Below are 12,628 nucleotides of genomic sequence, written 5' to 3' on the forward strand. Positions count from 1 at the left end.
ATGGGAATTATCGTCAAGCTAGTTTTCATCACGTTCATATGATTCGCGTTCGGTACTTTGATAATTTGATATGTGGGTGGACCGGTACTTGGGTACTGCCCTTGCTTGGACAAGCATCCCACTTATGATTAACCCCTATTGCAAGCATCCACAACTACAAAAGAAGTATTAAGGTAAACCTAACCACGGCACTAAACATATGGATCCATATCAGCCCCTAACGAAGCAACACATAAACTAGGGTTTAAGCTTCTGTCACTCTAGCAACCCATCATCTACTTATTACTTCCCCATGCCTTCCTCTAGGCCCAAATAATGGTGAAGTGTCATGTAGTCAACGTTCACATAACACCACTAGAGGAAAAGACAACATACATCTCATCAAAATATCGAACGAATACCAAATTCACATGACTACTAATAGCAAGACTTCACCCATGTCCTCAGGAACAAACGTAACTACTCACAAAGAATATTCATGTTCATAATCAGAGGAGTAATAATATGCATAAAGGATCTGAACATATGATCTTCCACCAAGTAAACCAATTAGCATCAACTACAAGGAGTAATCAACACTACTAGCAACCCACAGGTACCAATTTGTGGTTTTGATACAAGATTGGATACAAGAGATGAACTAGGGTTTTGAGAGGAGATGGTGCTGGTGAAGATGTTGATGGAGATTGACCCCCTCCGATGAGAGGATCGTTGGTGATGACTTTGGTGTTGATTTCCCCCTCCCGGAGGGAAGTGTCCCTGGCAGAACAGCTCTGCTAGAGCCCTAGATTGGTTCCGCCAAGGTTCCGCCTCGTGGCGGCGGAGTTTCATCCCGTAAGCTTGCCCACGATTTTTTCCAGGGTAAAAGCGATGATATAGCAGAAGATGGACACCGAAGGCCCACCAAGGGGCCCAGAAGATATGGGGCGCGCCCTATAGGGGGGGCGCGCCCTCCTGTCTCCTGGACTGGGTGTGGGACCCCTGGTGTATTTCTTTCGCTCAATAATTCTTATAAATTCCAAAACGATGTTTCGTGGAGTTTTAGGACTTTTGGAGCTATGCGGAATAGGTTTCCAATGTTTGCTCCTTTTCCAGCCAGAATTCCAGCTGTCGGCATTCCCCCTCTTCATGGTAAACCTTGTAAAATAAGAGGGAATAGCCATAAGTATTGAGATACAATGTGTAATAACAGCCCATAATGCAATAAATATTGATATAAAAGCATGATGCAAAATGGACGTATCAACTCCCCCAAGCTTAGACCTCGCTTGTCCTCAAGCGGAACCCGAAATCAAAAATATGTCCACATGTTTAGAGATAGAGGTGTCGATAAAAATAAAATACGGACATGAGGGCATCATGATCATTCTTATAATAGCAACATATATAGATTTTATCATATGATTTCTTAGGCTCAAGTAACAATCAATTCACAATGTCAAGTATGGTTCAAAAACTTCATTGGGAACTAACAAACTATAATCTCAGACATTGAAGCAATTGCAATTTATCGTAACATCAGAAAGAGTCAACAATAGAGCTTTTCAGCAAGCTCACATACTCAACTATCTTGTAGTCTTCTATAATTGCTAACACTCACGCAATACTTGTGGTTATGGAGTTTCAGCCGGACACTAAGAAAGATAGGGGATTATTGTGTTGCCTCCCAACGTAATCACCTTTAGGTGATGTCAACAATAATAGCCCATGCTAACTAACATCCAATTGGATATATATATCATGATCTTTCAAACACGAGGAGCTTGCCAAAGGATAAAATGAAAAAGGAAAGGTGAGGATCACCTTGACTCAAGCATAAAGTAAAAACATAAAGTAAAAGATAGGCCCTTCGCAGAGGGAAGCAGAGGTTGTCATGTGCGTTTAGGGTTGATGCACAAAATCTTAATGCAAAAGAACGTCACTTTATATTGCCCCTTGTATGTGGACCTTTATTATGCAGTCCGTCGCTTTTATTACTTCCACAACAAGTTCGTACAAAGCTTATTTTCTCTGCACTAATAAGTCATACATATTTAGATAGCAATTTTTATTGCTTGCAGCATGACAACTTACTTGAAGGATCTTACCCAATCCATAGGTAGGTATGGTGTACTCTGATGGCAAAAATGGGTTTAAGGGTATTTGGAAGCACAAGTAGTATCTCTACTTGGTGCAAGGAATTTGGCTAGCATGAGGGAGAAAGGCAAGCTCAACATGTTTGGAAGGTCAATGACAATATACTTTAACTGAGATGCGCGAAAACATAAACCATTACGGTGTCTTCCTTGTCCAAAGTCAACTCTTTTAGCATGTCATACTTAATGAGTGCTCCCAATTATAAAAGGTGTCCAAGATAATATATTTATATGTGAACCCCTCTTTCCTTATCACTTCCTATTAATTGCAACGATGACCAAGGCTACGTTCATCAACTCTCAACAATTTTTATGCCTCATACTTTCTATGTGTGAAGTTATCACTATCCATAAGATCAATATGAACTCTTTTATACTTTCTACTTTCTCAAGATCATAGCAACATAGCAAAGCCCTTGACTCAACACTAATCTTTATTATAGATAGCTCACGGACTCGATTACAAAAAGATATCACAAAGCAAAACTCAAACTACTTGATATCAAAACTTGAATCTACTAGATCAAGATACTACTAAAAGATCAAACTAAATAAAGCGGTAAAGATAGGAGTGTGATGGTGATACAATACCGGGGCACCTCCCCCAAGCTTGGAAGTTGCCAAGGGGAGTGCCCATAGCCATGTGATTATTTTTCCTTCTTCACGGTTGGTGTTATGATCTTATTGGCGATGATGCCCTTCAGGATGCGGTTCTCCTCCTCGAGCTTATTGACTTGTTGTTTGAGGTCCATAATTTCTTTATGGAGCTTGCCGGTAACGGCCAAAGCTCCTTTTACCCAAGGATGTTGCATAGCTTCTGGAGAACAAGTGAAACTCTTTTTCATATTTTCATAAGAAAGAAATCTAGAGTTGGAAGGGGTGACTGAAGTAGGGACAGCCAGGCTAGGTAGTTCCCCCATAGTGAATTTTGCTCGGAGACGAGAGGTAACTTCTTGATCCTCCTCCATGGCATCTATCCTTTTCAAATCAGCCTCCATCTCATCCTCCGTTGATGGTCCAAAGTGATAGGCATCGCTATTTGCTCTAGGACCTGGCGTTGGGTGAGACACCTGACTCTCCCCAACTGACTCCTGAGAAAACATCTTGCTTTATTCTGCAACAGGAACAGCTCGAAACGAAAACAAAGGATATTTGCGTGATACGGTGGTCAAAACCTTCGGGAGTATATATAATGAATTTTTACCGACCAAAATACGTAATATGCAAGAAAACGGAGTCCGGGAGGCACACGAGGTGCCCACGAGACAGGAGGGCGCGCCCAGTAGGGTGGGCGCGCCCTCCACTCTCGTGGGAGCCTCGTGTCCCTTTCGGACTACTTCTTTCTTCCTAAAATTCTTAAATAATCCAAAACTGATAAAAATTGCCATTGAAGTTGTTTTGGAGTCGGTTTACTCACCGTACCACATACCTATACCTTTTTGTAATCTGGAACATTCTGGAAAGTGTCCCTTATGTATTCCTCAGGGGTTACGGTTTCAATAATATTAGTTTCAACATTAATAGGATTACCTGAAATATAATGTTTAATTCTTTGACCGTTTACCACCCTTGGACTCGTGCCTTCGAAGTTGTTGATCTTTATAGCACCAGAACGATAGACCTCCTCGATAACGTAGGGACCTTCCCATTTTGAGAGAAGTTTTCCTGCAAAAAATCTTAAATGAGAGTTGAATGATAACACATAGTCTCCTACGTTAAACTCACACTTTTGTATCCTCTTATCATGCCAGCGTTTTACTTTTTCTTTGAATAGCTTGGCATTCTCATATGCTTGGGTTCTCCATTCATCAAGTAAGCTAATATCAAATAAACTCTTCTCACAGGCAAGTTTGAAGTCATAATTGAGCTCTTTAATAGCCCAATATGCCTTATGTTCAAGTTCAAGAGGTAAATGACACGCTTTTCCATAAACCATCTTATATGGAGACATACCCATAGGATTTTTGTATGCAGTTCTATAGGCCCATAATGCATCATCAAGTTTTTTGGACCAATTCTTTCTAGATCTATTCACAGTCTTTTGCAAAATTAATTTGAGCTCTCTATTGCTCAACTCTACTTGACCACTAGACTGCGGATGATAAGGAGATGCGATTCTATGATTGACATCATACTTAGCAAGCATCTTACGGAAAGCACCATGAATAAAATGTGAACCACCATCAGTCATAAGATATCTAGGGACACCAAAACTCGGAAAAATAACTTCTTTAAGCATTTTAATAGAGGTGTTATGATCAGCACTACTAGTTGGAATAGCTTCTACCCACTTAGTAACGTAATCAACAGCAACTAAAATATGTGTATAACCATTAGAGGCAGGAAAAGGTCCCATATAATCAAAGCCCCAAACATCAAACGGTTCAATAACAAGAGAATAATTCATAGGCATTTCTTGCCATCTACTAATGTTACCTATTCTTTGACATTCATCACAAGATAAGACAAACTTACGAGCATCTTTGAAGAGAGTAGGCCAATAAAAACCAAATTGTAGTACCTTGTGTGCGGTTCTATCTCCAGCGTGGTGTCCTCCATAGGATTCAGAGCGACACTTGCGTAGGATCTGTTCATGTTCATGCTCAGGCACACAACGTCTAATAACACCATCTACTCCTTCTTTATAAAGGTGTGGGTCATGGCAAAAGTAATGTCTTAAATCATAAAAGAACTTTTTCTTTTGCTGGTATGTGAAACTAGGCGGTATAAATTTAGCAACAATGTAATTAGCATAATTAGCATACCAAGGAGCAGTACGAGAAGCATTAACGACCGCTAATTGTTCATCAGGAAAGCTATCATTAATAGGCAGTGGGTCATCAAGAACATTCTCTAACCTAGACAAGTTGTCTGCAACGGGGTTCTCAGCTCCCTTTCTATCAATAATATGCAAATCAAATTCTTGGAGCAGGAGAACCCATCTACTGAGCCTAGGCTTAGCATCTTTCTTTTCCATAAGATATTTAATAGCAGCATGATCAGTGTGAATAGTAACTTTGGAATCAACAATATAAGGTCTAAACTTATCACATGCAAACACAACTGCTAAGAACTCTTTTTCAGTAGTAGCATAATTTCTCTGGGCAGTATCAAGAGTCTTACTAGCATACTGGATAACATTCAATTTCTTATAGACTCTTTGCCCTAAAACAGCACCTACAGCATAGTCACTAGCATCACACATAATTTCAAAAGGTAGATTCCAATCAGGTGGTTGAACAATAGGTGCAGTGATCAAAGCTTTCTTAAGTATTTCAAATGCTTCTACACAATCATCATCAAAGACAAAAGGAATATCTTTTTGTAATAAATTAGTCAGAGGCCTAGAGATTTTAGAAAAGTCCTTAATGAACCTCCTATAAAAACCGGCATGACCAAGGAAACTTCTTATACCTTTTATGTCCTTGGGACATGGCATCTTTTCAATAGCATCAACTTTGGCTTTATCAACTTCAATACCTCTCTCGGAGATCTTATGCCCCAAGACAATGCCTTCATTAACCATAAACTGACACTTTTCCCAATTCAGGATGAGACTAGTGTCTTCGCATCTCTGCAAAACTCGATCCAGGTTGCTCAAACAATCATCAAAAGAGGATCCATAGACGAAGAAGTCATCCATGAATACCTCACAAATCTTTTCACAAAAATCAGAGAATATAGCCATCATGCATCTTTGAAAGGTAGCAGGTGCATTACATAAACCAAAAGGCATACGTCTATAAGCAAAAGTACCAAAAGGGCAAGTAAAAGTAGTTTTAGATTGATCCTTCGCTGACACGGGTATTTGAGAGAAGCCAGAATAACCATCTAGAAAGCAGAAATGTGTGTGTTTGGATAGTCTTTCTAGCATTTGATCAATAAAAGGTAAAGGGTAATGATCTTTCTTAGTAGCTTTATTTAACTTACGGAAATCAATTACCATCCTATAACCTGTAATATTCTTTGCGGGATCAATTCATCTTTATCATTAGGAACAACGGTAATATCTTCCTTTTTAGGAACACAATGAACAGGGCTTACCCATTCACTATCAGCAACGGGATAAATAATACCTGCCTCAAGGAGCTTTAGTATCTCCTTCCTTACCACTTCCTTCATCTTGGGATTTAATCATCTTTGAGGATCTCTAACTGGTTTGGCATCGTCCTCCAATGTAATTTTGTGTTGACATAACGTGGGACTAACGCCCTTAAGATCATCCAGAGTATATCCAATAGCTGCTCGGTGCTTCTTCAGAGTTTTCAATAATCTTGCTTCTTCTTTCTCTGAAAGATTAGCACTAATAATAACAGGATATATTTCTTTTTCATCAAGATAAGCATACTTAAGATTATCAGGTAATGGTTTAAGTTCAAACACGGGATCACCCTTGGGTGGAGGGGGATCCCCAAGAATTTCAATGGGAAGGTTATGTTTCAGCATAGGTTCCTGTTTAAGGAACACTTCATCTATTTCCTCTCTTTCCTTCATAAACATATCATTTTCATGGTCTAGCAAATATTGTTCCAACGGATCAGTTGGAGGAACAGCAATGGAAGCAAGACCAATAATTTCATCCTAACTAGGTGGTTCCCTATCACGAGGTTGTCTACTAAACTTAGCAAAATTAAACTCATGAGACATACAATCTATGCCAACAGTGACAATATTCTTTTCACAATTAATCTTAGCACTAGCCGTATTCAAGAAGGGTCTACCAAAAAAATGGGACAAAAATCATCTTGTGGGGAACCAAGAACAAGAAAATCAGCAGGGTATTTAACCTTCCCACACAAAACTTCAACATCTCTAACAATCCCAAAGGGTTTAATGGTATCCCTATTAGCAAGCTTAATAGTAACATCAATGTCTTCTAATTCAATGGGTGCAATGTCATGCATAATTTCTTGATACAAGGTATAAGGTATTGCACTAGCACTAGCACCCATATCACATAATCCATGATAACAATGATCTCCTATTTCAACAGAAATAACAGGCATGCCTACGACATGTCTACGTGTCTTTGTATCTAGTCTAGCAATATTAGCAGTCTCACCACAAAAATAAATAACATGCCCATCTAAATCATCATCCAAGAGATCTTTAAGCATAACAATACTAGGTTCAACATTAATTTGCTCAGGAGGTGTATAAGTCCTAGTATTACTCTTACGAACAACAGTCGAAGCTTTAGCATGATCCTTTATCCTAACAGGAAAAGGAGGTTTCTCAACATAAGTAGTAGGAACAATAGGATCACTATAGGTGATAGTCTTTTCTTCGACTGTAATAGGTGCAACTACTTTCACTTCAACAGGAGGATTATATTTAAACCACTTCTCTTTAGAGAGATCAAGGTGAGTAGCAAAAGATTCACAGAAAGAAGCTACTATCTCAGAGTCAAGTCCATACTTAGTGCTAAATCCACGAAAAGCATCGGTATCCATAAAAGATTTAACACAATCGAACTTAGGTGTCATACCTGACTCCTTACCATAGTTGGAACCCCAATCTTCAGAGTTGTGTTTAATTCTTTCCAATAATTCCCATTTGAAATCAATAGTCTTCAGCATATAAGAACCAGCACGGGAAGTATCGAGCAGGTTGCGATTATCAAGAGAAAGCCGAGCATAAAAGTTCTGAATAATCATTTCCCGAGAGAGCTCATGATTGGGGCATGAATATAACATTGACTTAAGCCTCCCCCAATCTTGAGCGATGCTTTCTCCTTCGCGAGGCCAGAAATTATATATGTAATTACGATCACGATGAAAAAGATGCATAGGATAGAACTTCTGGTGAAATTCCAACTTCAATCGCTTATAATTCCAAGATCTCGTATCATCACATAGCCTATACCATGTCAATGCATCTCCCTTCAAAGATAAAGGGAAGACCTTCCTTTTGACAACATCATCGGGAATACCTGCAAGCTTAAATAATCCACAAAGATAAGGTGTAAATCGGGATGCAATGTTCCATCTCCTGCAAATGGATTAGCTAGCAGTTTCTCTATCATACCCGAAGGAATCTCAAAGTAAATATTTTCATAAAGTTCAGTAGGTTGAGGAGCAACTCTTTGCTCTTCTGGTTGGGGTGAAGATACCCCAAACAAGCCCCTCAAAGGATTAGTTTCCATAGTGACAAGTAACAGAAAATTTCAGCACACTATATAAATGTTTCCTTACCAAGTTCCACTCACCAAAAGCGCTACACTCCCCGGCAACGACGCCAGAAAAGAGTCTTGATGACCCACAAGTGTAGGGGATCAATCGTAGTCCTTTCGATAAGTAAGAGTGTCGAACCCAACAAGGAGCAGAAGGAAATGAAAGCGGTTTTCGGTAAGGTTTTCTCTGCAAGCACTGAAATTGTAGGTGATAGATAATTTTGTGATAAGATAAATAGTAATGAGTAACAAGTAAATAAAGTAAACAAAGTGCAGCAAGGTGTCCCAATCCTTTATGTAGCAAAGGATAAGCCTGGACAATTTCTAATAATGAGAATGGAGCTCCCAAGGACACATGGGAATTATCGTCAAGCTAGTTTTCATCACGTTCATATGATTCGCGTTCGGTACTTTGATAATTTGATATGTGGGTGGACCAGTACTTGGGTACTGCCCTTGCTTGGACAAGAATCCCACTTACGATTAACCCCTATTGCAAGCGTTCGCAACTACAAAAGAAGTATTAAGGTAAACCAAACCATAGCATTAAACATGTAGATCCATATCAGCCCCTAACAAAGCAACGCATAAACTAGGGTTTAAGCTTCTGTCACTCTAGCAATCCATCATCTACTTATTACTTCCCCAAGCCTTCCTCTAGGCCCAAATAATGGTGAAGTGTCATGTAGTCGACGTTCACATAACACCACTAGAGGAAAAGACAACATACATCTCATCAAAATATCGAATGAATACCAAATTCACATGACTACTAATAGCAAGACTTCACCCATGTCCTTAGGAACAAATGTAACTACTCACAAAGCATATTCATGTTCATAATCAGAGGAGTAATAATATGCATAAAGGATCTGTACATATGATCTTCCACCAAGTAAACCAATTACATCAACTACAAGGAGTAATCAACACTACTAGCAACCCATAGGTACCAATTTGTGGTTTTGATACAAGATTGGATACAAGAGATGAACTAGGGTTTTGAGAGGATATGGTGCTAGTGAAGATGTTGATGGAGATTGACCCCCTCCCGATGAAAGGATCGTTGGTGATGACTTTGGTGATGATTTCCCCCTCCCGGAGGGAAGTGTCCCCGGCAGAACAGCTCTGCCAGAGCCCTAGATTGGTTCCGCCAAGGTTCCACCTCGTGGCGGCGGAGTTTCGTCCCGTAAGCTTGCCCACAACTTTTTCCAGGGTAAAAGTGATGATATAGCAGAAGATGGACACCGGAGGCCCACCAGGGGGCCCAGGAGATAGGGGGCGCCCTATAGGGGGGCGCGCCCTCCTGTCTCCTAGACAGGTGTGGGCCCCCTGGTGTATTTCTTTCGCTCAATAATTCTTATAAATTCCAAAACAATGTTTCGTGGAGTTTCAGGACTTTTGGAGTTGTGCAGAATAGGTTTCCAATGTTTTCTCCTTTTCCAGCCAGAATTCCAGCTGCCAGCATTCCCCCTCTTCATGGTAAACCTTGTAAAATAAGAGGTAATAGCCATAAGTATTGAGATATAATGTGTAATAACATCCTATAATGCAATAAATATTGATATAAAAGCATGATGCAAAATGGACGTATCAATGCTTGTTATGTGAAAAATATTAAACACTACTTTGATAATCCTGATAAAACCCCGTTCAATTTGATAATGGGAGACATGTTGGATCAACGTGAATATTTTAGAGATTATCGATTGACTCAGAAAGGGAAACTCTTATGGGACCAAATTGATTATTTGCAATGGTATGCTTGGAATTTATGCTTGAGATATGATTATACTTGTTGCTCTAGGATGAAGGCTCCACATCTTCCCTTTTCATGTGAATTTAATGATAATGAAACCTTGGCTTCTTATGCTAATGGTAGATATGATTACTATGATGTTGAATGAATAGAAAAATTTGTTGCTTTTAAGGGTGCTTATGAAATTGAATCTTTGTTTAAAAAGTATGAAGATTATGATGATGCTATTTATAGACCTGAAATTTTGCGATGCTTAAATATTGCTATGAGAATTATAAATACAATGCCGATATTGATGTATTTATTGAGAAAGTCTCCGCTATCCAAGAAGAGAATAATATTTTGCAGGAAACTATGGAAGAAGAAATTGATGAAATTGTGAGCTCATTAGATGAAAAGATTGAGGAGGAGAGCAAAGAACAAAAGGAGGAAGAGCGGATTGATCACCCGTGCCCACCTTCTATTGAGAGTAACTCTTTATCCCATACATTGTTTAATTTCCCTTCGTGCTTACCGAAGGATGATTGCTATGATCCTGTTGATTCGTTTGAAATATCATTTTTTGATGAACTTGATGCTTGTAGCCAAGATGCAAATATGAATTACGTTTATGGAGATGAACTTGCTATAGTTCCTTATGTTAAGAATGAAATTGTTGCTATTGCACCCACACATTATAGTCTTATTATCTTTTTGAATTCTCCCAACTACACTATATCAAAGAAGTTTGCTCTTATTAAAGATTACATTGATGGGTTGCGTTTTATCACATGATGATTTTGATGAATATAATATGCATGTGCTTGTTGCTCCTAGTTGCAGTTGTTATGAGAGAGGAACTATATCTCCACCTCTCTATGTTTCCAACACGATAAAATTGCAAGAAACTGCTTATGCTATGTATTGCCCTTTACTTGATGTGCATGAATTGCTCTCTTATGACATGTCGATGCATAGGAAGAGAGTTAGACTTCATCATTACATGATATATGTTGCTTTGTGTTCACTACTAAATTATAAGTCATTGCTAATTAAAATTGGCTTTGATATACCTTGGGATCCGGTGGATCGATTACTTGAGCACTTTATGCTTAGCTTAATGGCTTTAAAAAAAGCGCTGCTAGGGAGACAACCCGGGAGTTTTAGAGAGTCACTTTATTCTGTTTTGTGCTTTTATAAAGTTTTAAAAAATATAGAGGGGAACCTAAAACTTTTTCAAAAAGAAAAGTGAAAGTGAGAGAGACGAGCATTGTTAAAGTGGGAGCTAGCCTTGAACTTTATTCATGCCCATGGAAACTTTGTGAACCTTGATTACAGAAACTTTTCAACAAAAATAATTATACCCTTGTACAAATCCATTATATTATAAAAATAATGTGCCAAGATTTGCCTTTAGGATGATTAGATTGCTTGTTTGGTATGTGCGGTGCAAAAACAGAAACTTTGGCTTACTAGAATGTCAAAAATTTCTTAAATTTTTACACAGTACTGCCATGCAAATTTTTAATTTTTTTCCTAATTTTTCAGAATTTTTGGAGTTACAGAAGTATTGTCAATTTTCAAATTACTACAAACTGTCCTGTTTTTGACAGATTCTATTTTTTATGCATTTTTTGCTTGTTTTGATGGAACTATGGAGTGTATCGGTGGTATAGGCCATGGAGAAGTTAGAATACAATAGGGATAATGCAAAAATAAAATATGAATGGGTTTGTAACAGTACTTAAAGTAGTGATTTGCATTATTATACTAACGGATATCACAAGTTTTCTGTTAAGTTTTGTGTGGATGAAGTGTTTGAAGATCTAGGAGGTACCGATATGAGGAGAAGGAGGAGAGGCAAAAGTTCAAGCTTGGGGATGCCCAAGGAACCCCAAGTAAATATTCAAGGAGACCCAAGCGTCTAAGCTTGGGGATGCACCAGAAGGCATCCCATCTTTCTTCAACAAGTATCGGTATGTTTCAGTTTTTGTTTTGTTCACGTAATATGTGTAAATCTTGGAGCATCGTGTGCTTTTTATTTTTATTTTAATAATGCACCATGCTGGCATGAGATAGTCCTTGGTTGATTTATAGAATGCTCTTTGCACCTCACTTATATCTTTTGAGGTTTGGATTGCCTGTTTCTCTTCACATAGAAAACCGTTATTTGTAGAATGCTCTTTTGCTTCACTTATATTTATTAGAGCATGAGCATGGTCTTTTGTAGAAATAATTAAACTCTCATGCTTCACTTATATCTATTTAGAGAGTCAACAGGAATTGGTCATTCACATGGTTAGTCAGAAAATCCTACATAAAACTTGTGGATCACTGAATATGATATGTTTGATTCCTTGCAATAGCTTTGCAATATAAAGATGATAATATGTGGGAGGTACTAGTAAATGGTTGTGGTTAGTAAGAATATTGGTGTTAAGGTTTGTGATTCCCGAATCATGCACGTATAGTCTCCCGTTATGCTCTGAAGTTGGAGCATGATTTATTATTGATTGTATTCCTCTGTGTAGAGGTCAGGGGCGCGTGATGGTTAACTCCTACCAACCTCCTCCCTAGGGGCAT

Source organism: Triticum dicoccoides, chromosome 2B, assembly GCF_002162155.2.
Source record: "Triticum dicoccoides isolate Atlit2015 ecotype Zavitan chromosome 2B, WEW_v2.0, whole genome shotgun sequence".
NCBI classification, from domain to species: domain Eukaryota; kingdom Viridiplantae; phylum Streptophyta; class Magnoliopsida; order Poales; family Poaceae; genus Triticum; species Triticum dicoccoides.